This window comes from Scyliorhinus torazame, chromosome 14 (assembly GCF_047496885.1).
Source record: "Scyliorhinus torazame isolate Kashiwa2021f chromosome 14, sScyTor2.1, whole genome shotgun sequence".
In the NCBI taxonomy this organism is placed as follows: Eukaryota; Metazoa; Chordata; class Chondrichthyes; order Carcharhiniformes; family Scyliorhinidae; genus Scyliorhinus; species Scyliorhinus torazame.
Window position 1 is genome coordinate 197,397,899 of NC_092720.1, and position 27,393 is coordinate 197,425,291.

The 27,393-nt window shown below is 45.8% G+C and overlaps 1 long non-coding RNA gene across 1 annotated transcript; it reads left to right on the forward strand.

Annotated features, from left to right (window-relative positions):
• Positions 1–24,015: 24,015 nt before the first annotated feature.
• LOC140390328 (uncharacterized) lies at positions 24,016–26,895 on the forward strand. The gene is made up of 4 exons (XR_011934613.1): positions 24,016–24,141; positions 24,371–24,417; positions 25,573–25,638; positions 25,827–26,895. It is a non-coding gene; the product is annotated as an uncharacterized lncRNA (long non-coding RNA).
• The last annotated feature ends 498 nt before the right edge of the window (positions 26,896–27,393 follow it).

A 27,393-nucleotide genomic window follows, 5' to 3' on the forward strand; every position in this document is an offset into this window, starting at 1 on the left:
CACTGATGTACGTACACATACACACACATATTTTCCAATCGGAGTCACTGGGTAGTGAACAGAGTGGAAACTTGACTGATTTACCACCTCCCTAGCACAGAGATTCTAAAGGTGAACTCTGCAGCTACTAACTCATTGTCAAACACTTGCGTGGTTACAAGGGAGGAAGAGAATGAACGTTTTTACAAGAGAGCCAGCAATTCCCGTAAACTGTAGTTTCGTTTTTAGTTAGAGCCAGATTGTTCCATTTTGAGTCAACAGTACGGCTTCCATTAAACCCTCATAGTGGGAGCCTGAGAGGTTCTTGTACAAACATGATTTCATAAATCGATCTGCACAGTTTAACACTTCAATTTTTCAACTGGAAGATCATAAAATGCTTGTCAGAAAATTGAAGGCCACGGCAAGGACAAAGGCAAGCATGGAACTTGGCTGACTGACCGAAAAGAGTGTAATTTTATTTTATTATTCGTTCATGGGACGTGGGCGAGGCAGACTGTGCCAGGCATTTATTGCCCATCACATTTGCCCTTGAGGGGGCAGTAAGAGTCAACCACGTTGCTGTGGGTCTGGAGTCACATGTAGGCCAGACCAGGTAAGGATGACAGATTTCCTTCCCTAAAGGACATTATAATAATAATATTTATTACTGTCATTACATTAACACTGCAATGAAGTTACTGTGAAAATCCCCTAGTCGTCACACTCCGGGGCCTGTTCGGGTCCAGAGAGGGAGAATTCAGAATATCCAATCCACCGAACAGCACGTCTTTCGGGACGTGTGGGAGGAGTCCGGATCACCCGGAGGAAACCCACGCAGACACGGGGAGAACGTGCAGACTCCACATGGACAGTGACCCAACCAGGAATCAACCCTGGGATCCTGCGCTGTGAAGCAGCAGTGCGAACCGCTGTGCTCGTGGTTTTCACAACAATCGACAATGTTTTCATGGTCATCATTGGACTTTTAATTCCAGATTATTTATTAAATTTAAATTTCACCATATGCAGGGATTTGAACCTGGGTCCCAGAGCATTACTCGGGATTTCTGGTTTACTCGTCCACTGACATTCCAGTGACAATACCACCACCTCCCCAAAATGATGAATGTTGTTTTTTTGAGTGGAATAGCTATATTGTAGGATTCCCTAGGGGACACTCCACGACTTTATCTTGAAACATATTACTGGTGTACGAGGTACAAATTCAAAATTTGCAGATGTCACAAAGCTTGGAAGTATTAGAACATACAGTGCAGAAGGAGGCCATTCGGCCCATCGAGTCTGCACCGACCCACTTAAGCCCTCACTTCCACCCTATCCCCGAAACCTAATAACCCGTCCTAACCTTTTTGGACACTAAAGGCAATTTAGCATGGCCAATCCACCTAACCTGCACGTCTTTGAACTGTGGGAGGAAACCGGAGCACCCGGAGGAAACCCACGCAGACACGGGGAGAACGTGCAGACGCCGCACAGACAGTGACCCAGTGGGGAATCGAACCTGGGACCCTGGTGCTGTGAAGCCACAGTGCTAACCACTGTGCTACCATGCTGCCCAAATTGTGAAGTGAGGAGGAGTGTGATAGATTTCAAGGGGGCTGGTGGAGTAGAGCAGCATGTGGCAGAAGAAATGCAATGCAGAGAAATGTCAGAAAATAGATTAGAATCCCTACAGCACGGGGGCAGCTTGGTGGCGCAGTGGCACCAAGATTTGATCCCGGCTCTGGGTCACTGTCCGTGTGGAGTTTGCACATTCTCCCCGTGTTTGCGTGGGTTTCGCCCCCACAACCCAAAGATGTGCAGGGCAGGCGGATTGGCCACGTTAAATTGCCCGTCAATTGGGAAAAATGAAATTTAATTTTAAAAAAGAATCCCTGCAGCGCAGAAGGAGGCCATTCGGCCCATTGAGTTTGCACTGACCCAACAAAAGGTCTCCCTACCTAGACCAACCCCCCCACCCAATCCCCGTAATCCCACCTAGGGACAATTTATCATGGCCAATCCTCCTAACCTGCACATCTTTGGACTCTGGGGGGAAACTGGAGGAAACCCACGCAGACACAGGGAGAACGTGCAGACTCCGCACAGACAGTGACCCAAAGTCGGAATCGCACCCTGGCGCTGTGAGGCAGCAGTGCCACCTGTGTCACCCTATTCACGAGAGTGTTTCCAGAGATATGGGACTTCAGTTACATGGAGAAGTTGGCGTTGTTCTCCTGTGAGGAGAAAAGGTTGACAGGAGATTTGATAGATGTGCTCAAAATCACAAGGGACATAACATAGTAGATAGGGAGAAACTGTTCACCCTGACTGGAGGTTTGGGAAACAGAGTGTGATTCAATGTGATAGAACCAAAGGCTGCTTTTGCTCTGTTTTTCGACATATGGAGGCTATACAGCAGCCGACAGCAGAATGGTTCATCATGCTTGAACCTAGAGAATCTTGCAGTTAAAGGTTTCACAACCATAAATTTCTGTAACTAGGCTAACCCAGGTGTTGTTGAGATCGACATCTACTTGGTTGTTGTGTTAAAACAGATAACGATCACAGTTCTGCATTTACAGAACACAACATTCACCAAAGCCAGACATTTCTTTTGGAACAAAGAGTACACTAGACCAATGTGCAGCTTAGGGTGTTTTTTTTTAAAGATATGCTATTTGTTTTGAAATTAATGTGAACCACTTCCTCCAAGAAGTGTGTTTCTGGGAACTGAGGCTTAAAGGAAGAAATCCCCTGCGAACTGGAAGGGAAAGGGATGGATTCTCCAATTTTCAATCGATGTCCTGACACAGGCATGGGAACGGTGGCGTTTTACGACCAAAAATACGTCGTAAAACGGCCACTTTCCTCCGTTTGGTGGGGGCAAAGCTAGCAGGCAGGCAGCGTAGAGCGGCCGGCTCTATCATGGCAGTGGCCTGCCACATGCCCCTGGCCTCGCGTGGACCCGTCCTGCCAAATTGTGCTTCCCCCCTTTTGCCAGGCTCACAACTCCCGGACCACCCCTCAACAACGTCCCCAGCGCCTGCCAAACGGCCCCTCTGCCCGCGGATTGCCTCTGCCTCTCCCTCGACTCAGTCCGCAGCCATCACGCCGAGTTCCCAAAAAATAATAGCGTGAGAGACCCACGCCGTCGGGAACTCGGGGAGATTAAAATTTAATCTCTCTTGTCTCCAACTCTTAGCACAGACCTTCTCATTTGCTTTCAGCACAGGGCTAAATCGCTGGCTTTGAAAGCAGACCAAGGCAGGCCAGCAGCACGGTTCAATTCCCGTAACAGCCTCCCCGAACAGGCGCCGGAATGTGGCGACTAGGGGCTTTTCACAGTAACTTCATTTGAAGCCTACTTATGACAATAAGCGATTTTCATTTCATTTTTTCATTTCATTTTCTCCCCACTCTCTCCCACCCCCAATACTTGCTGAAACCCGATCAGATTTCTAATTTTTTTCCAATCCAAATGCCATTGACCTGCAACATTAACTCAGTTTCACTCTCCACAGATGCTGCTGAATATTTGAATTGTGTTCTGTGTTTTTATTTCAGACTTGCAACATCAGCAGACTTAGCTTCTGAACGTTTGCCAACAAAACTGTTCACAGCTTGAGAAACAACCAGAGTTTCCTGATTGTGTTGCCGCCTATGTTTTTAGCGATAGGTGCTTACCCATGTGTTTTTCTTCAAATTTCGGTTCATGGGCTTGAGTTCCTGATAACATCTCTCGCAGCACATTTTCTTTTTGAAGTTGTGTAGGGGTGGTATTTGCGGTCAAACATTATCTCTGACAATGGAGTACACTATATAGAATTTGGGCTAGATGTCCCAGTACCTGTTACCCAGTGTGCATGAATATATGGGCCACATTTCTTGAGACAGATTTGTTTGTCTCCTTATTTATCCTTTTAAGGCAGTGAAATATCTCAAGGGGGGGTTGAATCTCAAGCACGAGCCAGCAATGGAAATAGATTAGGTCAGTGTTTCTCAAACTTTTTTGCCCAAGACCCATTTTTATCAACCGGTCATCCTTCGTGACCCACTCCGGCCAACTTCGGGACCCACACTGGCCGACCCTTGCGACCTATGGCGGCCGACCTTCACGACCCACACTGGCCGAACTTCGCGACCCGTGCCGCCCGAACTTCGTGATCTAATTTTTGCTTACCTTTAATGAGACAGCCGAGCCTGCTTGGTTTGTTACTCAATGTTACATTTCTGCTGAGGACTTCAGCTAATAGATTATCAGATAATTTATAGATTATCATAGAATTTACAGTGAGAAGGAGGCCATATGGGCCCTATCCCCATAACCCAGTAACCCCACCCAACACTAAGGGCAATTTTGGACACTCAGGGCAATTTATCATGGCCAATCCACCTAACCTGCACATCTTTGGACTATGGGAGGAAACCGGAGCACCCGGAGGAAACCCACGCACACACAGGGAGGATGTGCAAACTCCGCACAGACAGTGACCCAGCAGCGAATCGAACCTGGGACCCTGGAGCTGTGAAGCAATTGCGCTATCCACAATGCTACCGTGATAGAAGTTCTTGCTGCATCCATTGGGAAAAAATCAAGAGATTTGTCCTCATACTCACCATGCTTAATCTTCAAATGCCTTTGAAGTTTTGAGGGTTTTAATCTTTCATTTGCCAGCACTTCCCTGCATATAACACACATTAGCCTTGCATCCTGATTTGCTTTGGCACAATTAATAAACCCACACCTCAAGAAAACTTCTTTATGCTGCTTTGTCCTGGTTTCAGCTACTTCTTAATGGGTTGTTCATCAGAGACCCTGGAGATCACACCAGCGCATCTACAAAATGGAGGAATCTGACTCGTGCCCAGAGCACTTGATGTCAAGTAAAGGGCCCGTGATCTGCTCCTTGCCACTGCAACCCTGCCGACTCCATCGATTTTCAAATAGAATCTGCTCGTGGATCAGCGCGCTGATGTCAGGAGGAGGCGGTCCACCTGGCTGGGCTCCGAGGTGGCACGCATGTGCAGGATGGCCAGCATCCTGAAAGCCGGTCATGGCATTTTTCAAAAGCCGGTCGAGCACTTCTTCCCGCGATCAGGAATGCCGCGACCGATGGCCCCGCGACACTCCCAACAAACGCCAGCGACCAACCCTGAGCTTGAAAATGACTGGATTAGGTGACTGATGACTTATTTGAATAACTCTCGGGTTTGAGCGTGGCTTTGTGAGTGCAATGAGGTAAAGCAAAATGTAGTTGGTGAGGGAAATACCATGCTGTGCGTTGACAGTGAGGCAGAGAATCCAGAGAGTGCTGAGGGCAGAAGACGCTGCCATTGATGATGGAGACATGCGGGGGGAAGGGGGGGGTAGTGTTGAAAGAGAAACTGCATGGAAGGGAAAAACCAAAGTGGCAAATAGCTGGTTTGAAGGAGCTTTAAGAGGCAGGATAATGTCAGATTAATAATCATTGCCCACCACACTACATACCAGGGTGTTACAGACAGGAGTGCAACAATCAAACCGTGCTGATTTGCTCTAAACATCTGCCCGGAAACAGAAAGTGTTTCGAATCAGTTTTGTAAAAGAATATAAATGGCATGTTTTCCCAATCCATCCGTTTTTAGATTTAAGAGTAGAAGAATCACAGAAAAATGAATATTAATTTGTTTGACTTCCAGAATCCAATCAGGAATTCTTTCATGAAGGCATTTGAGTTCAGCTGGCCGAATACTGGAGTTGTTTTTCCAGTTGCAGCTGATATTGCAAGGTGAAGTAGTTATGCAGAGACTGAATCAGTTCTTTAGGGGATGATGTGAAATGTAGGGTGTTTTCCTATCGGCTTTATGGGGGAGATCCAGACCTGGATTCACCCACACGGACTCATTTCTTTGTGCCTTAGGGAGTTTCTCCCCTGTCGTGCCCACACTTAAAAATGTTTTCAGCAGTGGGTTGCTGAGCTCACCGGCAAAACCAGCTCCTCAGAGATCGGGGTGCCATTTTGAAAGGGTACCCCGAACTCTATATAAGGTTGAGGGCTCCCCACATCCCCCACCCACGGACAATGACACATCCTGCAGACATGTGCCTTACCCCCCCTCCATCCCCCGGCATTTGAGCACGCTCCACTATGGGGTCACTTTCAGGCCTCCCCCGCCCCACTTTCAGACTCCCACACCCTTCCTTTCAGGAAACCCCCTTCATCCCCCTAACCATTTTGAAGCCCTTCATAATCCCCCTTCCACCTGATCAAACTCCCTTTTACCCCTTGGATGGGCATGGCACCCTCAGGCTCCGACCCTTGGCTGTGAACCCAGCACTCGGGAACTCTGACATTGCCAACCAGACACCCTGGCCCTGTCAGCATGCCAGATTCGCACAGTCCAGGGGCCCTGTCCCCAACCATCTGGGGGGAGGCTCTAATGGCCTTCAAGACCCAAGTAGTGGCCATCATGTCTTGTCTCCGCCTGTGGGGACCAGTACGAATCAGCACCCAAGCAAGGCCTCGCCGGTGCGACCGGTGACTCCCAGGCACCTGGAGAACGCGACCGCTCATATTGAAGTGAACCTAATGCTGGGAAGATTCACACCCACAATATCAAAAACCCTCCAAAAGGACTTGGATAATGGGAGAAAGAGCTGGGAGAGGTTATAGAGGAGGGAGTCTGGTGTGAGGTGCTCTGGAGAGTGAATGCCTCCACCTCGTGCGTGAGGTTGGGGCTGATACAGCTGAAGGTGGTATACTGAGCACACCTCACGAGGGCGAGGATGAGCCTATTCTTTGAAGGAGTAGAAGATGTCTGTGAACGTTGCGGTGGGGGCCCCGCTAATCACGTTCATATGTTGAAATTAAATGAAATGAAAATTGCTTATTGTCACAAGTAGGCTTCAAAGCTAGAGGAATACTGGAAGGAGGTTTTTAGGGTAATTCCTAAGGTGGTGCATGTGAAACTGGACCCGGGGTCCCGGGTGGCCATATTTGGGGTGTCGGACTAGCCAGGGTTGGAAACGGGTGCGGAGGCAGATGTTGTAGCCTTCGCCTCGTTGATCGCCCGAAGGCGGATCCTGATGGGTTGGAGAGCAACCTCTCCACCCTGTGCCCCGGCGTGGCGGGGGGACCTGTTGGAATTTGTGACTCTTGAGAAGGTTACGTTTGAACTGAGGGGAAGGATGGAGGGTGGTGTGCGTTGATGGTGACTATGGGTGATTCCTGATTCTTTTTTGTTATTTGTTCATGTGAACATGCGGGCTACTGTTTGGGGTTTGGTGGGAGGATGGGATTGTTGTTATTGATATGGGGATTGGCATATTTGTTACTGATTACTGTTTATATTGTTGGTGGGTGTAAATTTGGGAGAAAATGTTAAAAAGGAGAATAAAGAAATATTTGAAAAGGACTTGGATCATTTGGCACGGCCTATTGATTGCTGCTTAACAACTAGTTCCTGTGACTTTAGCCAGGATCCACTGTTCCTCCTTACAAGAGAGACAAATTGATTATTCGTATCTCTTCCAGCAGAACAAGTTCAAACATTCCTTTTCTTGTGATGGTTAAAGATCAGGGGTCCAGTTTGTGCTTCCTTTGCTTTTGTCGAGTTTTACAACCCAAAAATAGGCACTTCTGCCCAGCCTGCCTGTGCCAACCATCAAACACCTTTGCATTCCAGCACTTGGCCCATAGTCTTGTGTGCTATTGTTGATAATAAGGGGTTCTCACAAAGGAGTATGAAATTCCTGAAACGGAGAAAAATGTATTTTCTTCATGAAACTCGTGGCCATTGCTGCCAGACTAAGGGTCGACCCATTTTAGCAGCCATGAAATTTTCTTTCTTCAACGGACAAGACTGGTTTAAAGAAAAGCAATGAGGATAAAATTTTAACACAGAGGGGATGTTTTTCCGTCCCCCAAACCATGATGGGTTTTCTGACGGTGGAGGTGGATTGCTATTGGCCAGCAGTGGGATCATCCAGTCTAGCCAATGTCAATAGAGTTTGGTGTGGTTCGCCAGCCCCGCCACCAGTGGGGGCAGGAAGGGCTGGAAAATTCAATTCACAGAAGTTGGGTTGATTTTCATGTCATGGGAACCTGACATAGGTCATACTATCCGTTTAGTAGTGGATCCGGTGCAGGCCACTGAGACGCAATAAAACCTGTATGAAAGGTCACCGAGCCGGTATAAAATCTGTATGAAAGGTCACCGAGCCGGTCTCTAATATAGAAGGTCTGAGAGGTGAAGAAAAGCAGGCAAAACGTGGGTTCTTCAGACTTGAAAGGAGTTGACACCAATGAGATATATAAAAATATAAAAATCATAAATCCTATGATTAATCCTGAATCGCACCTCAAGACCAAATTAAACCATGGAACTAGATTAAGGGAATGCATAGTCAAGCTGGGGACAGGTAAACTCAGGACTGATGTTAAGATCTCCATACTCAGCAATGAACTGCTGGAATTCACTAGAGTGGCAATGGGGGAAGAAATTCCCAGAATCATTTAGGAAACAATTTTGCAACCTAAGAGTAATTTTATCTTAGGTGATGGTGTAAAATGGGCAATATCTAATTAGAGGTGCATTATGCATTCAACCGGTTCCCTCTCCATGGAGGTGGAAGGCTTATTCACCATGGTGTACAATTAACAGGTATTTAAAATTACCCCACTTGTTATCCATCCTAAGTGACTGGCTGTAAGACATTTATCAGCTAGGGGCCTGATTGGAAATTTGGACAACCGAGGCCCATGATTTGTCCATTCAACCCAATGGATATAAGATCATGACCAATGATGCCTCAATGTTAAGTGAGTTCTCCCAATCAGAAAATCTCTTCTGTCTGAATAAATCAGATGAAAATGAGGACTCCATTGAGTTTTTGTGAATGATTATCCTGAATGTTCAGATTGGCGAGCGCTCGCCACCCGCCATTCTGAAAGCTGGTGGGGAATGCATCCCCACCAACTCCAAGTGGCCCTTCGCTGTTTCATTCTCAATTGGGTATTGATTGGCGCAGGCGGGACTGCAGTCCCTCTGCCCTTGGATGGAAGTCCCGCCTTGGAGAGCTGTCAGCCAATCAGATTGGGCACTAGCTCTCCAATCCCTCCAAGCACAGATTTGTGATGGCCAGAAGAGGTACTGCAGTGCCATGCCTGAGCCGAAGTCCTGGGTAAGTACTAGGAAACCAGGGGGCGGGAACTAGGGGATGTCATGTGGGGTCAGAACGGGGCAATCTCAGTGTTGTAGACTAAGTGGGGGTGGGGGGGGGGCTAGAGCTCCCATGCCCCTTTGGAAAGGGTACCCCAAATTTGAAGATGCCTTCAGATTAACCCCGCCCACCTCACCATCCCCCACTTGCCGCCTAAAATGGAGATTATTAACTTTTTCTATTCAGCATCCTGATCACTAATGGCACCAGTCAGCCTAAAAACTGAGACTGGGTGGAATCCAGAGGAAATCCTATCCCAGAAATGTTACCCTCACCCCCACTCTGTAACTTGCCTTGCCGAGTTCAAAGGGTCTTCCTTATCTCCGTGATATTATGAATAGGAAAGACTGCAAGTGTCTGCTGACACTCAGAGTACAAGGCTCTTGTCACAGAGCTGGTCCTTGCTTGGCACAGATACAAGTGACAGAGTCTGCCATGCTATAAAGTGACCTTATCTGTGATCAGTGAGGTTCTAAGTCAGGAACAATGCTAAAAAATACTAATGACCACTTACTGAGATATTGGCAGGGACCACTTTGCTCGAAGAACTGTGACCAGGTTTAGAGAATAAGAACACGTTATTGGTGGAATGTTACATCAGAAGAGTGTTTGAACAGTGCAGAAAATAAGGTGAGTAGTTTCAAGCTACCGCAGCAAGATTTCATAGAATTTACAATGCAGAAGGAGGCCATTCGGCCCATCGAGTCTGCACCGGCTCTTGGAAAGAGCACCCTACCCAAGGCCCTCACCTCCACCCTATCCCCATAACCCAGTAACCCCACCCAACACTAAGGGCAATTTTGGACACTAAGGGCAATTTATCATGGCCAATCTACCTAACCTGCACATCTTTGGACTGTGGGAGGAAACCGGAGCACCCGGAGCAAACCCACGCACACAGGGAGAATGTGCAGACTCCACACAGACAGTGATCCAAGCCGGGAATCGAACCTGGGACCCTGGAGCTGTGAAGCAATTGTGCCATTCACAATGCTACCGTGCTGCCCATTTAGATAATGAAACATTGCAACCACTGAACTTGCTTTGACGTGTTTCACACACTATACTTTGTACAATATTTGTTTCTTTCACTCAGTAACTGAGTAGCATTACTATCCACAAGTTGGCTATTGCCAAACATTGTGCAGCTACTGCACGAATGGTCTGTGCTGGTGAGTGAGCCTCACCAACTATAAGTGTATTTGTAAGAGGGATCAAGTTAATAATTTTTTTAAAGAATTTTACTCCAAACATATTCCACAGTACAAAAACACAAATCCGTAACAATTAATTTAGTATTGCACAGTATGTTGCTGTGTGATCCTCTCAATACAATAAATAGTGCAGGAGAGCATGGCAGGAGCATTGATATAATCTACCTGTATGTCCTGAAATGGTCCTGCAGGAGCTCTTAGCTGCGGCATTTTCGCGGTAGTTCCTAAGTTGTTCTGTTGACATGTCACACAATGATCCGATACCAATTGTGCATGTTTTTTGAATCCTTTGCCACACCAACTTCTGTGGAATCGATCCATCATCTGTTGAAGGGCTAGATGTACCCATGAATGGATCTGTTATGCCAGGAATGGCATCAGTGCCTGTGGTGCCACTGGTGTATCAGTCTGAACTTGTCTCCAGATATCATCATCATACTCCTCAATACCTGAATCTAGCCATGACCATTTTTCTTGTGCAGAGGCTTGTTGCATTTCACGTAGATCTTGGAATAACTTGGTCACTCCTAATTTGTAGACGTGTCTTGGTGGTGCTGAAGGATGCCACTTAGAGGCAGCTTTCTTCGATGCTTGGTCTGCAGAGGTATTTCCTTTAGCTTCCATAGTATCTTCTTGGATATGAGCCTTACATTTGAGAATAGATAGTTCTTTTGGTAAAGCCATTGCTTCCAGAAGGCCTTGTATTCCTTCCCGTTTTGTATAGGTGTCCCTGCTGTGGTAAGGTATCCGCTTTTCTTCCATAAATGATCAAAATCATGAGCTACTCCAAACCCGTATCTGGAGTCCGTACAGATGTTTGCTGATTGATCTTTTGCCACATGACATGCTTCTGTTAGAGCCTTCAGTTCGGCCTGTTGAGCTGATGTTCCTTGGGGCAAACTTCCTTCCGCCATTACTTCATAGAGGCTGGTGACTGCCCATCCAGCTTTTCTGACACCTTTATCAATAAAGGAGGAACCGTCTGTAAATAGAATCAAATCTGGGTTCTGTAATGGTTCTTCTTGGGGCAGCACGGTAGCATGGTGGTTAGCATAATTGCTTCACAGCTCCAGGATCCCAGGTTCGATTACCCGGCTTGGTTCACTGTCTGTGCGGAGTCTGCACGTTCTCCCCGTGTGTGCGTGGGTTTCCTCCGGGTGCTCCGGTTTCCCCCCACAGTCCAAAGATGTGCAGGTTAGGTGGATTGGCCATGCTAAATTGCCCTTAGTGTTCAAAATTTCCCTTAGTGTTGGGTGGGGTTACTGGGTTATGAGGATAGGGTGGAGATGTGGGCTTGGGTAGGGTGCTCTTTCCAAGAGCCGGTGCAGACTCGATGGGCCGAATGGCCTCCTTCTGCACTGTAGATTCTATGATTCTTCTACCAGGCTTGTCTCTTCCATTTCTTTTGTTGCTTCCACACGGACATGTCCTTCTTCCTCTCCCCCCTTTTGCACCTCAGGAAGTGGGAGCAAAGTTGACGATTGACTGGACTTGCTCGGTGGAAGTAATGATTAGCTGCTGTCCATCTGGCTGATGTGACTTGTGGTACTCTGTCCATGGAAAGTAGGGAATGGACTGCATGGGGACATTTAATAGTCAACTGCTGGTCTAAGACAAGGCCTGCTGTAGTCATTACAGCCCGACAGGTTGCTTCCATGGCTCTGAGGCAGCTGCCATATGCCAGTGCTAATTGTCGAGTTTGGCAGAGTAACATCCTACAGGCCTGAACTGGTCACCATGTTCTTGGGCTAGTACTGCTGTCATGCCGTCTTCCTCACGAACAAACATAGTGAAAGGCCTTCCATTGTGTGGAATGCCAAGTGCAGGTGCTGTGCACAAAGCACGTTTCAGGTTCAAGAACGACTCTTTCTGTTCCAATGTGAGGTCAACTGAGTCTTTTGATTTCCGGTTGCCTTTTAGGAGGTCATTTAATGGTTGAGCCAGCTGAGTAAAGGAATCAATCCAATTTCTGTTAAAATTGCAAAGTCCCAAAAATGACCTCACCTCCTGGACAGTTGTAGGTTCTTTGGCGTCTCTTATTGCTGCTGGATAAGTTTTCTTTTACCTTTGGAGATTGTCTGACCTAAGTAAATAACTTCACCGTGGGAAATTTGTGCTGCAGGCATTCCTCAAGGTGAACTGTCAGTCTGGTGAAGCTATAAAACAGGATGACTTGAATATCAACGGCAAAAGCAGCAAGCGATAGACAGAGCTAAGAGATCCCAAAATCCACATGGGTCACATCTAAGCTCTACAGTTCTGCCACATCCCGTCATGAATGGCGGGAGACAATTAAGCAACTCATTGGAGGAGGAGACTTCACAAATCTCCTTGTCCTCAATGATGGAGGAGCCCTGCACATCAGAGCAAAAGACAAGGCATTTGCATCAAACTTCAGCCAGAAGTAACAAGTGGATGATCCATCACAGCCTCTTCCTGAGATTCCCAACACCACAGATGCCAATCTTCAGCCAATTCGAAACAGTTGGAGGCACTGGATACTGCAACGTCTACGGACCCTGGCAACATATGGTAATCATACATGTAAACTTATGTTCCAGAACTAGCCACACGCCAAGACAAGTTCCATTCTATCATAGCTGCATCATTGGCATCTACCTCCCAATGTGTTAAATTATCCAGTCCACAAAAAGCAGAACAAACCCAATCCAGCCAATTAAAGCCCCATCAGTCTACTCTTGATCATCAGTAAATGATGGGAGGAGTCCTCACCAGCTCTATCAAGTGGCACTTGCTCAGCAATAACCTGAAACCAGTGTGCATCGAGACAATGACATCAAACTGAGAGGCATCTTTATTGCTACCTTGCAGATGGAATTCTACATAAGTTTTCAAATCTATCAACCAGTAGTTATTTGTCATTGAGACGAAGGAAGGATTATGAAACTAGTGCATGAAAATATTTCTCTCTTCAGGATATTTATGATGTGCTGAAACCAGATGAATGTAGATCATTAAACCACAGAGAAGTAAACAGAATTAACCAGCTCACTGACACTTATTTTGGCTTCTGCTAAGCCACTCAGAACCTGACCTCATTACCGCCTTGATTTAAACATAGATAAAAGAGCTGGACACCAGAGGCGACACCAGAGGTGTGAGTGACAGCCCTTAATAGCCAGGCAGTATCTGGCTGAGTGTGGCATCAAGGGGCCCTGGTAAATCTGGACTCAATGGCAATCAGGAGAAAATCTCCACTGGTTTGATTCATATCTGGCATGAAGGAAGATGATTGTAGTTGTCGAAGATCATTCATTTCAAACCCAGAACTTCCTCAGGTTAGTGTCCTGGATCCAACTACCTCCAGGTGCTCCATCTACCTTCACTGTCGCTGGGTGAAAAATTCTAGAACTCCATTCCTAACAGCACTGTAGGTGGATGTACACCACAAGGGGATGGTGGCACAGTGATTAGCACTGCTTCCTCACAGCTCTAGGGACCCAAGTTCAATTCCAGCCTCTGGTTACTGTCTGTATGGAGTTTGCACGTGCCTGCGTGAGTTTCATCCGGGTGCTCCGGTTTCCTCCCACAGTCCAAAGATGTGCAGGTTAGGTGCATTGGCCATGCTAAATTGTCCCTTAGTGTCCAAAAAAGGTTAGGTGGGGTAACTGGGTTACGGGGATAGGGTGGAGGTGTGGGCTTAAAGTAGGGTGCTCTTTCCAAGGGCCGGTGCAGGCTTGATGGGCCGAATGGCCTCCTTCTACACTGTAAATTCTATGACTGCAGCGGTTCAAGGAAGTGGCTCATCACCAATTTCTAAAGGGCATTTGGGGATGGGCGATGCTTAAAAATAGATCCTCAGTTATGCTATTTATCCAGCTTTTCGAGTCTGTTATTGTAATGGGTACTTCCCACTGCTGGTTCAGTAACTTGATTTGCCAGAATATGAAAAATACTGGCACAGTACTGATGATTTCATGCATGACAAACCAGCTGAAACTTGCTTGTAAAAGCCGAACCCAGTTTTTTTGCTGTTGACTTGTTCAGACTTGTGAAAAGTCACACTCAAAACTCCAGAATCTTCAGCATGGACGGGAAAAATAAAGGGACAAGATCAGGTAATGAAAATAATAACTTGAATGAATGGAGTTAAATAGAGTGCACCTCTCCGCGTGTCCCCCTCGCTTTCTTCCTTTACTAAACTCCTTAAAACCTGACTAGATGGAGTGGTAGATTGGGGAAAGCAAAGAAGGAAACCATTCAGCCCATTGTGTCTGTGATGGTCCTCTGCAAGAGCACTTCAGCTCGTGATACTCCACTTCCCTTCCTCTGACTGTGCAATTTTCTTTTGCTTCAGATAATGATTCTCATCTCCCTTGAAAGCCATTATTATAGGGGTTTGTGGTGGAGTAGTGAAAATGTCGCTGGACTAGGCCTCTGGACCTCAGGCCTCCACCAATTTAAATTCAGTTAACAAATCTGAACATAGAGCTAGTCTCAGTGATGCTGACCGTGAAACTATCATTGATTCTTATTTTAAAACCCATCTAGTTCTCTGATGTCCTTTCGAGAAGGGTGGCCTACGTGGGCAGCATGGTGGCAGAGTGGTTAGCACTGCTGCCTCGCAGCACCAGGGGCCCAAATTCAATTCTGGCCTTGGGTGACTGTCTGAGTGGAACATAGAACATAGAACATTACAGCGCAGTCCAGGCCCTTCGGCCCTCGATGTTGCGCCGACCTGTGAAACCACTCTAAAGCCCATCTACACCTTTATCGTCCATATGTCTATCCAATGACCATTTGAATGCCCTTAGTGTTGGCGAGTCCACTACTGTTGCAGGCAGGGCATTCCACGCCCTTACTACTCTCTGAGTAAATAACCTACCTCTGACATCTGTCCTATATCTGTCTCCCCTCAATTTAAAGCTATGTCCCCTCGTGCTAGACATCACCATCCGAGTAAAAAGGCTCACACTGTCCACCCTATCCAATCCTCTGATCATCTTGTATGCCTCAATTAAGTCACCTCTTAACCTTCTCTCTAACGAAAACAGCCTCAAGTCCCTCAGCCTTTCCTCATAAGATCTTCCCTCCATACCAGGCAACATTCTGGTAAATCTCCTCTGCACCCTTTCCAATGCTTCCACATCCTTCCTATAATGCGGCGACCAGAATTGCACACAATACACCAAATGCGGCCGCACCAGAGTTTTGTACAGCTGCAACATGACCTCATGGCTCCTAAACTCAATCCCTCTACCAATAAAAGCTAACACACCGTACGCCTTCTTAACCACCCTCTCAACCTGGCTGGCAACTTTCAGGGATCTATGTACATGGACACCGAGATCTCTCTGCTCATCCACACTGCCAAATATCTTACCATTATCCCAGCACTCTGTCTTCCTGTTATTCCTTCCAAAATGAATCACCCCACACTTTTCTGCATTAAACTCCATTTGCCACCTCTCAGCCCAGTGCTGCAGCTTATCTATGTCCGTCTGTAACTTGTAACATCCTTCCGCACTGTCCAAAACTCCACCGACTTTCATGTCACCTGCAAATTTACTCACCCATCCTTCTACGCCCTCCTCCAGGTCATTTATAAAAATGACAAACAGCAGTGGCCCCAAAACAGATCCTTGTGGCACACCACTAGTAAGTGGACTCCAGTCTGAACATTTCCCATCAACCACCACCCTTTGTCTTCTTCCAGCTAGCCAATTTCTGATCCAAACTGCTAAATCACCCTGAATCCCATGCCTCCTTATTTTCTGCAGTAGCCTACCGTGGGGAACCTTATCATACGCTTTACTGAAATCCATATACACCACATCAACTGCTTTACCCTCATCCACCTGTTTGGTCACTTTCTCAAAGAACTCAATAAGGTTTGTGAGGCACGACCTACCCTTCACAAAACCATGTTGACTATCTTTAATCAAATTATTCCTTTCCAGATGATTATACATCCTATCTCTTATGAACCTTTCCAATATTTTGCCCACAACAGAAGTAAGGCTCACTGATCTATAGTTACCGGGGTTGTCTCTACTCCCCTTCTTGAACAAGTGAACAACATTTGCTATCCTCCAGTCTTCTGGCACTATTCCTGTAGACAAAGATGACTTAAAGATCAAAGCCAAAGGCTCAGCACTCTCCTCCGTAGCTTCCCAGAGAAGCCTCCTTCTTCCTCTTGACAAGTGTTTTGACTGCTTTAGTAAACCACGGTTCCCTTGCTCGACTAATTCCTCCCTGCCTGACAGGTACATACTTATCAAGGACACGCAGTAGCTGTTCCTTGAACAAGCTCCACATTTCCATTGTGCCCATTCACTGCAATTTTCCTCTCCATCCGATGCATCCTAAGTCATGCCTCATCGCACCATAATTGCCTTTCCCCCAGATATAACTCTTGCCCTGTGGTAGATACCTATCCCTTTCCATCGCTAAAGTAAACGTAATCGAATTGTGGTCACTATCACCAAAGTGCTCACCTACCTCCAAATCTAACACCTGTCCTGGTTCATTACCCAGTACCAAATCCAATATGGCCTCGCCTCTCGTTGGCCTATCTACATACTGTGTCAGGAAACCCTCCTCCACACATTGGACAAAAACGGACCCATCTAAAGTACTCAAACTATAGCGTTTCCAGTCAATATTTGGAAAGTTAAAGTCCCCCATAACAACTACCCTATTGCTTTCGCTCCTATCCAGAATCATCTTTGCAATCCTTTCCTCTACATCTCTGGAACTTTTCGGAGGCCTATAGAAAACCCCTAACAGGGTGACCTCTCCTTTCCTGTTTCTAACCTCAGCCCATACTACCTTAGTAGACGAGTCCTCATCAAACGTCCTTTCTGCCACCGTAATACTGTCCTTGACTAACAATGCCACCCCTCCCCCTCTTTTACCACCTTCCCTGAGCTTACTGAAATATCTAAACCCCGGAACCTGCAACAACCATTCCTGTCCCTGCTCTATCCATGTGTCCGAAATGGCCGCAACATCGAAGTCCCAGGTACCAACCCATGTCGCAAGTTCACCCACCTTATCCCGGATGCACCTGGCATTGAAGAAGACACACTTTAAACCACGTTCCTGCCTGCCGGTACACTCCTGCAACTTTGAAACCTTACTCCTGACCTCACTACTCTCAACCTCCTGTATCCTGGAGCTACAATTCAGGTTCCCAAGCCCCTGCTGAACTAGTTTAAACCCTCCCGAAGAGCAACAGCAAATTTCCCCCCCCCAGGATATTGGTACCCCTCTGGTCCAGATGTAGACCATCCCGTTTGTAGAGGTCCCATTGACCCCAGAATGAGCCCCAATAATCCAGAAATCTGAAACCCTCCCTCCTGCACCATCCCTGTAGCTACGTGTTCAACTCCTCTCTCTCACTATTCCTCATCTCGCTAGCACGTGGCACGGGTAACAACCCAGAGATAATAACTCTGTTTGTCCTCGATCTAAGTTTCCACCCTAGCTCACTGAATTCCTGCCTTACATCCCTATCCCTTTTCCTACCTATGTCGTTGGTACCTATGTGGACCACAACTTGGGACTGCTCCCCCTCCCACTTAAGGATCCCGAAAACACGATCCGAGACATCGCGCACCCTGGCACCTGGGAGGCAACACACCAACCGTGTGTCTCTGTCGTTCGCACAGAATCTCCTATCTATCCCCCTAACTATGGAGTCTCCAATAACTAATGCTCTACTCCTCTCCCCCCTTCCCTTCTGAGCAACAGGGACAGACTCTGTGCCATAGACCTGTACCCCATGGCTTATCCCTGGTAAGTCGTCCCCCCAACAGTATCCAAAGCGGTATACGTTTTACTAAGGGGAACGACCACAGGGGATCCCTGTACTAACTGCTTCCTCCCAGCCCCTCTCACCATCACTATCTATCTTTATTCTTCGGAGTAACTACATCCCTGAAACTTCTATCTATGACCACCTCTGCCACCCCACATTCTCTCCATGACTGTGTGGGTTTCCTCCGGGTGGTCCGGTTTCGTCCCACAGTCCAAAGATGGGCAAGTTAGTTGGATTGGCTATGATTAATTGCCCCTTAGTGTCCAAATGTGTGCAGTTTAGGTGGGTTACATGGATAGGGGTGCAGCTTTTTCAGTGGTCGGTGTGGACCTGATGGGCTGAATGCCCTCCTTCTGCACTGTAGAGATTCTATGGTTCTATTCTACATGACTCCAGACCGACATCAATGTGATTGACTCTCAACTTTCCTCCAAAATGGCCCAACAAGCATCTCAGTTCAAGGGCAATTAGGATGGACAACAAATCAAAGGAAAAATGTATCTACCACACTGTCAGCCAGTGCATTCCAGATCCTCATCGTTTATGGTTAAAAAAAAGCCTTTCCTTGTGCCACCATTGCTTCTTTTGATAATCATTTGAAATCATGCATTTGTGTTGCCGTAAAGCACGATTTGGCACGTCACGCGACATTTTTCCCTCCCATTGCCTAACCTGACCAAAGCGAAATTGAACTGAAAATTCTGGGCATCCTGTCCACGTACACTCTGTGAAGACCATCCAGGATCTTATATCCTTCAATCGAGTAACCCCTCACTCTTCTAAACTCCAGTAGGAAGACCAATCTGCTCAACCTTTGTGGACGGCACGGTAGCATTGTGGTTAGCACTGCTGCTTCACAGCTCCAGGGTCCCAGGCTCGATTCCCGGCTTGGGTCACTGTCTGTCTGGAGTCTGCACGTTCTCCCTGTGTCTGCGTGGGTTTCCTCCAGATACTTCGGTTTCCTTCCATAGTCCAAAGATGTGCAGGTTAGGTGGATTGGCCATGCTAAATTGCCCTTCGTGTTCAAAAGGGTTAGGTGGGGTTGCTGGGTTGCGGGAATGGGGTGAAGATGTGGGCTTAGGTAGGGTGCCCTTTCCAAGGGCCGATGCAGACTCGATGGGCTGAATGGCCTCCTTCTGCACTGTAAATTCTATGATTCTTTCACGCATTTCAGGTATCAGTCAAGTAAACCTCCTCTGATCGCCTCCAATGAATTTACATCCTTCCTTAAATATCCTTCATTTCATTTCATTTCAATTTCATTTCATTTCAAATAAGGGGACCAAAACTGTATTCAAGATGTGCTCTAACCAACACCCTGCAAACTGAGGCAACTTATTTTTATGTTTGTTTCCTCTTGTCATAAAGGATAGTATTGCATTAGCCTTCTTGATTATATGCTGCACCTTTTGTGACTCATGTACTAGAACACCCAGATCCCTCTTCACCTCAAGAATTCTGCAGCCAATTCCATTTCCGTTTTTTTATTCTTTCTGCCGATGTGAAGAACCTGAGATTTTCCCACATTATACTCCAATTGCCAGATTTGTTTCCCCACTTACTCAACTTACCTATATCCACCTGTAACCTCACTTATATCATAACTTCCTTGCTATCTTTGTGTCATCTGAAAATTGAACGACCATGCGATCAGTTCACTCACCTAGGACAATTATATAAATTATAACATTCTGGGACCACGGCACAGAGCCCAATTATTGAGAATGAGTTGTGACTACTACTGTTCCAGTGACATAGTGAGGCCTAGATACAAAATATTTCATTCGCAGTCACCTATAATAAGCTCATGGATTGCAAGAGCTTTTGTTCATCAGGAATAGCCATCAAAGCCTTGCCTATAAAAGATCACAGTAAGAAGTCTTACAACACCAGGTTAAAGTCCAACAGATTTGTTTTGAATCACTAGCTTTTGGAGCACAGCTCATTCCTCAGGTGAAGGAAGATTTATTGTGAAAAGTATTTTTCTGCGGCTAACTTCACCAATCTTTTTCTCTTCACATACTTATAGAAGCTTTAAGGTTGTTTTTTATGTTCCCTACAAGCTTACCATCATACTCTATTTTCCCCTTCTCAATCAATCCCTTGGGCCTTCTTTGCTGAATTTTAAACTGTTCCCAGTCCTCAGGTCTGTTGTTTTTCCTGGCCAGTTTGTATACCTCTTCCTTGGGTCTAATGCTATCTCTAATTTCACTTGTAAGCTATGGTTTGCATTTTACCTTTGCGCCAGACAGGAATAAACAATTGTAGCAGGTCACTCATGCATTTATTGAATATTGGCAATTGCCTGGCCACCATCATCCCTTTAAGTAACCTTTCCCAACCCGTCATTGCCAACTCATGCCTCATACCATCACAGTTTCCTTTATTAAGATTCAGGACCCTCGTCTTAGAAACAACTGTGTCGTTCTCCGTCTTGAAGAAATCAATTATATTATGGTCGCTCATCCCCAAGGGATCTCCACAACTAGATTGATAATTATTAATTTCTCATTGCACAATACCCAGTCTAGGATGGCCTTTTCTCCAGTTGGTTCCTCAACTTATTGGTCCAAAAACCATCCAGTATCCATTCCAGGAATTTATCATCTATGGTATCGTTACTAATTTTATTTGCCCAATCTATATGCATATTAAAGTCATCCATAATTACAGATGTTCCTTTACTGCATGCTTTCCTAAATTCCTGTTTGATGTCATTCCCAAAATCACCACTACAGTTTCAAGATTAAGGCTGATAAATTCTTTCAATTCTTTTGATGTTAGGAAATTGTGAAGACCTTCATGAGCCCCACCGGGATACCCTAATCGATCTCCCTGTGGGACTCATGTAAATAATACTTCTTACCACCAGAGGGTGATCAAAAGCAGTCATATATATATCATGTGACGACCCTTGATCTGGGAGAAGGTGTCTAGGCATGAGAGAGTAGTTGTGTATTTGAGAGTTCTATCGAGTTAGTCTTAGCATAGTTTATTTATCAACCTTGTACCTAGGAATACGTTCAAATCTTATTTAAGTAGTGTTAATAAATCAGCTTTGTTAATTTACTTAGCTTGATGTTTTTTGTTTAACACTATACATCGAGCCATCCAGACAAAGAAAACAGAGAATATCACATGGTACCAGAAGTGGGTCCTCAGGTAGTATAGAAAGGTTTAGAGAGAAAGAAAAATCTCAGAGAAAAAAAAAATCTCAACCAGACTCCGATCACAACAATCTCGTGGAAGCCAGTAGCTTTGAAAACAATGCCCGGTTGAAGCTTCATGGAGGGTCTTCAAAAACCAAAACCATTCAGGACATCGGGTAAAGTAGATGTAAACTGGAAAAATTTCAAACAACAGTTTGAACTTTATATCTCAGCCTTAGACCTCAAAGCGATTGCGATCAACGAAAGATAGCACTGTTCCTAACAATGGCTGAACTGCAGGCTTTAGAAATATACAACTTATTCCATTTTGAGAATGAGATTGACAAAAAGAAACATAACAAAGTTATAGAAATGTTTGACAGGCACTGTGAGATGCAGATTAATGAAATTTCCGAAAAAGAGTTCAGAATGCAAGTGAAACTATTAATTGTTTTGTTACTGATCTCAGGCTCAAAGTGAAGACCTGGAATTTTTCAATATTATTAGTTGCCCTTCTGCGTGATCAGATTCTATTCAGTGTTAGCAATGAGAAGCTGCATGAAACATTACTCAGACAACCAAAACTAAGGCGAGAAGATGCTATTAATATGTGCCGTGCAAGCGAATATTCTAAAAATCAATATGCCGAGATGTTAGTCTGTGAAAGTGGCGTGAAAATGAACAACGTGGCTGACGCCATTGATGCTGTGGCGCACTTTAAAATACGCGCTCCAGACTGTGGCCATTTTGCGCATGACTTCAAGAGCATTATGACGTGTAAATGTTGTGGCCATGCCCACCCAGGGAAAAAGTGCCCAGCCTTCGGTAAAGCCTGCGCAAAGTGCAGCAGACGTAACCATTTTACTTTGCAGAGTCGAACGGGTACAAAATCGCATGAAAATTTAAAAAACGCTCATGTGACAACCAACTGGGGGGATTGTGAGAAAAAGCATGGGGGATCAGTTCAGTGGCATTGGCCATTTGGTTTCATGTAGGGCATTATCTTTGAAAGCTGTATATACATGAGTGATGCTAAGGAGGAGGAAAGCAAACTTTTCATGTTTAATAATTGTTTATTTCTTGTTGTTGAAAATGAATCAGCAGTCCTGTTCTTTCACCTGTTCTTAAAAGAGTAAAATGTTATGGTCTTCTGAGTCAGGGTTCCATTCTGGGATCTTTCCGTTGTCACGTAAGAGTTCCCTTTAAGAAATGGGTGTTTAAGAAATGTACCTTTAAGAAATGGAGCTGCTCATGTTACTGGAGTGATGTCAGAGTGTGGGTGGAGCTGAGCTCTACTTCTGCTTTTTAGTTTGAGTTTGAGAAAGAACTCAAATGATGGGTGTGTCTGTGTTTTTTCAGTGAGCTGAATCTGAAGTTAAAAGTGAGCTGCACTGCTGTGATCTCTGCCATCTATCGATCATGTGGTGAATTCAGAAGAATTATAAATCATGTGGTGAATTCAGAAGAATTATAAATGTTTTCAGTATTGAATGTAAACCCTAATGTGCTCCTGTTTGAAGGTTTGTTAAGTCTTTTGGATGTTAAAAGAACAGCATACAGATTACTTAGTGTTGTATTCTTTGGGGGGTGTATTTGAATTAATGGTTGCTAAGATGGTCACTGTTTGTTTTAGAAAGGTTAAATTGAGTTCATAGAATAAACATTGTTTTGTTTTAAAAACCCACTGGTCCATTTCTGCTGTACCACACCTGTAGAGTGGGCCGTGTGCTCCCCATACCACAATCTATTAAAAGTTGTGGGTCAGGTGAACTCCATGATACACTTTGGGGTTCTCTAAACCCTGACCCATATCACCGTCCAATAGTAATACCAACTGGGATTGTAACAAAGGATATGAAGACATTGGAGATGGTGAAGAAATGATTTACGAGAATTATTCTAAGTGCAAGGGATCTTCAATTGGATAAATAGGAAAAAACAACTTATTTCTTTGGTATTCACAATCATGAGGGCCCTGGAATAATTAGGTACGGTGAAAACTGGTCCTAGTGGAGGATTGGATTGGATTTATTTATTGTCCCGTGTACTGAGGTGCAGTGAAAAATACTTTCTGCGGGAGCTCAATAGATCATTAAGTACATGAAAGAAAAGTAAATAAAAAGAAAATACATAATAGGGCAACACAAGGTGCACAATGTAAATACATAGACACCGGCATCGGGTGAAGCATACAGAGGTGTAATATTAATCAGGTCAGTCCATAAGAGGGTCATTTAGGAGTCTGGTAACAGTGGGGAATAAGCTGTTTTTGAATCTGTTTGTGCATGTTCTCAGACTTTTGTATCTCCTGCCTAATGGAAGGACCAAGGACACTGATTGGCAGAAGAGCCACAGTTGGAGTTTATGAGAATAAGGGGTAATGTTATTGGGACATACAAGATTCTGATGGGGCTGAACAGGGTGGATGCTGAAAGGGTGTTCCCCATGTGGGAGAAGCTAGAATACAGGGCACAATTTAAGAATAAGGAGGGCTGATGGTGATGAGAAGAAATTTCTTCTCTCAGAGGGAGGTTCATCTTTGGAATCTACTCAAGGAAGACATAATTTTGATTTCAAGGGAGCCAAAGATTAAGGAAAGGGAATGCAGGAGAGCCAGCCACAATCTGGCGAAGTTTGATCATATTGCACGGCCGAGCAGACCCCGGGGCCAAATAGCCCACTTCTGTTTTCAAATCGTGGGAGGAGTCAGCAGAACACAATATATAACAGCTCCTCCGCTCCGCTTGCAGCAACAACTGATCAGTACTGGTAGTTCAGGCTTCACAGACTCCGGGTTTTGGTCTTGGGGTAAGTACCTATTACAAAGACTGAACATACCACTTGATGTGTGAGGTTCTGTCAAACGCTGCTCCAGCACTTAGCTCGGCGCAGCCTGTTTGAGCCGCAGCCTTTAATGATATTTGAAATATTGTGCAACCGAGGGAAAGACCAATTGCACAAAACTGTGCGGCTGCTTCATTTAGTTTGGAATCACTGAATAGCAGCATCAAGCATTATTCTCATGTTTTATTTACAGGGTCACAGAATCGCCGAGATATCGACACGCAATCTTACCATCAAAAGGTAAGTCAAATAATTGATGTGTTGGAGGGTCCTCTGACCTGGCTGTATCAGGGAGACTGAATTGATTAAGTGCTGTTGGATCTGATCGGATTGTGGATGGCTTGGTTTTCTCAAATGACCTAAACTCAGTAAATGGTTGCTCAAGTTGGTCCAAAAATAATTCGCCAGCTGGGAGATATTTCAGAAACAATCAATTAAAAAGAAACCAACATGGACGAATGTTGACACAGCTGACACGCCAACATCTTGTTTGTGCTTATGGAGCTGGAGAGACAGACAGCATAAGAGAGAAAAACAGGCACTGTGTGTGGGAGAGACAACGTAAGAGAGAGAGAAAATGACAGAAGTGCAGAGAGAGAGAAGGAATGGGAGAGAGACAGAGAGAAATAGACAGAGACAGACATGGACCAAATAGAGAGACAGAGAAAGAGAGCATGGACAGAGAGAGAAACAGAGAGAGAATGTGTCACAGAGACAGGCAGAGAGAGAGACAGAGAATGTGTCAGAGAGAGACAGAGACAGACAGACAGAGTGAATGTGTGTCAGAGAGAGAGAATGTGTCAGAGAGACAGAGAGAATGTGTCACAGAGAGAGAATGTGTGTCAGGGAGAGAAAGAATGTGTCAGAGAAACACACAGAATGTGTGTCGGAGAGAGACAGGCAGAGAGAGAGAGAATGTGTCAGAAATGGACAGATATTTGTCAGAGAGACAGAGGGAATGTGTCAGAGAGACAGGCAGAGCAAGAGAGACAGAGATTGTGTCAGGGAGAGAGAGAGAATTTCAGAGAGACAGCGACAGGCAGAGAGAAAGAGACAGGGAGCGAATGTGTCAGAGAGAGACAGAGAATAAGTCCGAGAGAGAGAGAGAGAATGTGTGTCAGAGACACAGAGAATGTGTGTCAGCAAGAGACAGGCAGAGAGAGAGAGAATGTGTCAGAAAGAGACAGATATTTGTCAGAGAGACAGAGGGAATGTGTCAGAGAGACAGGCAGAGAAAGAGAGACAGAGAGAATGTGTTAGGAAGGGAGAGAATTTCAGAGAGAGACAGAGACAGGCAGATAGAGAGCGACAGGGAGAGAATGTGTCAGAGAGAGACAGAGCGATAGTGTGTCAGAGAGAGACATGCATCATTAACGCTTGTTACATTCATTGCAGCTCAAAGAAAATGGTCTCGAAAAGAAATACTGGAAATAGCAGATTGGAAAGACGAATTTGGAGAAGGTGAGCTATTTCCTGGAATGTATGAACAGCTAAAAGCACAAACCTTCAGATTTCTGAGGATTGAAGGTCGTGGTTGGAATTTAATCTATTTTAAATACCGATTGAGATATATTTCCTCAGCGTTAATAATAAGTAGAAGATGCATCAGCCCGCGATTTACAGCTTGCTCATATCTCGCTTTCTTTCAGGGTGTGCGAGATGTTCTTGGCGGTCAGTGTCTCCGCGTTTTTGGATCGCTGCATTGAAGAGAAAAAATGGAAAGACGCATTGTGATCCTGATAGAAACCGTGCCATGTTAATGTTGGAGTGTGCCCAACACACTAAACCCGAGAGAGCAAAGAGAAAGGGGAGGTGGGAGGGGGAAGTGCATGTTGATGACAGGGCGAGAGCTTACTCAGGACGGTAGTGAGGGTTCAGATTCATTACTGGAACAAATGTTGCACAGGAGGGAATGAGTAGCAGACAAAGTAACAGAGAGAGAGTGACAGAAGTACAGAGATAAAGAATGGGAGAGAGACAGAGTGAAACACAGAGCCAGACAAGGGCAAATATGGAGAGACAGATAAAGAGAGAAGTAACTGGGGTTCGAAGGACATCATTGAACATAGCTGGACAATCCTCCCACCAGAGATTGCACAGGGCTCGGAAGTTGGCCCCATATTACTGATGTACGGGGTGTAACACACTACATGTAACACAATGCAGGGAAGCTGGAATTAAAGCAGAAACATGGTAGTAACCTTCAGCATCAAGCGTGGAGAGACCTCTAGACAGAACACGATTGTAACTTGAGGGGGGAGGGACAGCGAAATATATTGAAAATGCAAAAATGTGCAGAGTTGTAAGTGGAAAGTACATGCGTCGCTGCGAGATAAACAGGGTCAGAGTGCGGATTAAAGCGAGGTAGAGCCAGGAAACAGCTACAAGGGGAGAATTGTGGGCGTGTGTTGGATACATTCCACCGTGGGCACGGTTTCTGGTTCAACATGTCTTTCGATCTGCATTTATTTCCATTTTGATTTTGCATCTTTCCACATTCAGCTCGCAACGATTTCCTCAAGTCCTCTGCTGTCACGAATGCCCCCCCCCCGCCCCCCAGCAATTTCAGACACATTACAAGATGAAACTACATACGCTGGACGTATGTCGACGCCTCGCTACCAATGTTATGTGTTGTTCAGGAGAACTGTTTCCATTCCTTTGGTCGTTCTGTATGGACACATGAATTGTAAATATAAAGACAACAATTTCATGAAACTGCTTCTCGATTTCTGTTTTCTTTGGCGTGGGGAGGCTGGGGGTGGGTTGCCGAAGAATTTAAGATCATTTAGAAGAGGGGCGGCTCTGGAGGAGTGATTACTGCCGGAGACAGTCACTGCTGGGACAGGGTCACTGCTGGGACAGAGGGTCACTGCTGGGATGGAGGGTCACTGCTGGGACGGAGGGTCACTGCTGGGACGGAGGGTCACTGCTGGGGCGGAGGGTCACTGCTGGGGCGGAGGGTCACTGCTGGGACAGAGTCACTGCTGGGACAGAGAGTCACTGCTGGGACAGAGAGTCACTGCTGGGACAGAGGGTCACTGCTGGAGCAGAGGGTCACTGCTGGGGCACAGGGTCACTGCTGGGGCACAGGGTCACTGCTGGGGCAGAGGGTCACTGCTGGGGCAGAGGGTCACTGCTGGGGCAGAGGGTCACTGCTGGGGCAGAGGGTCACTGCTGGGAGGACAGAGAGTCACTGCTGCCGGGCGCGAGGGA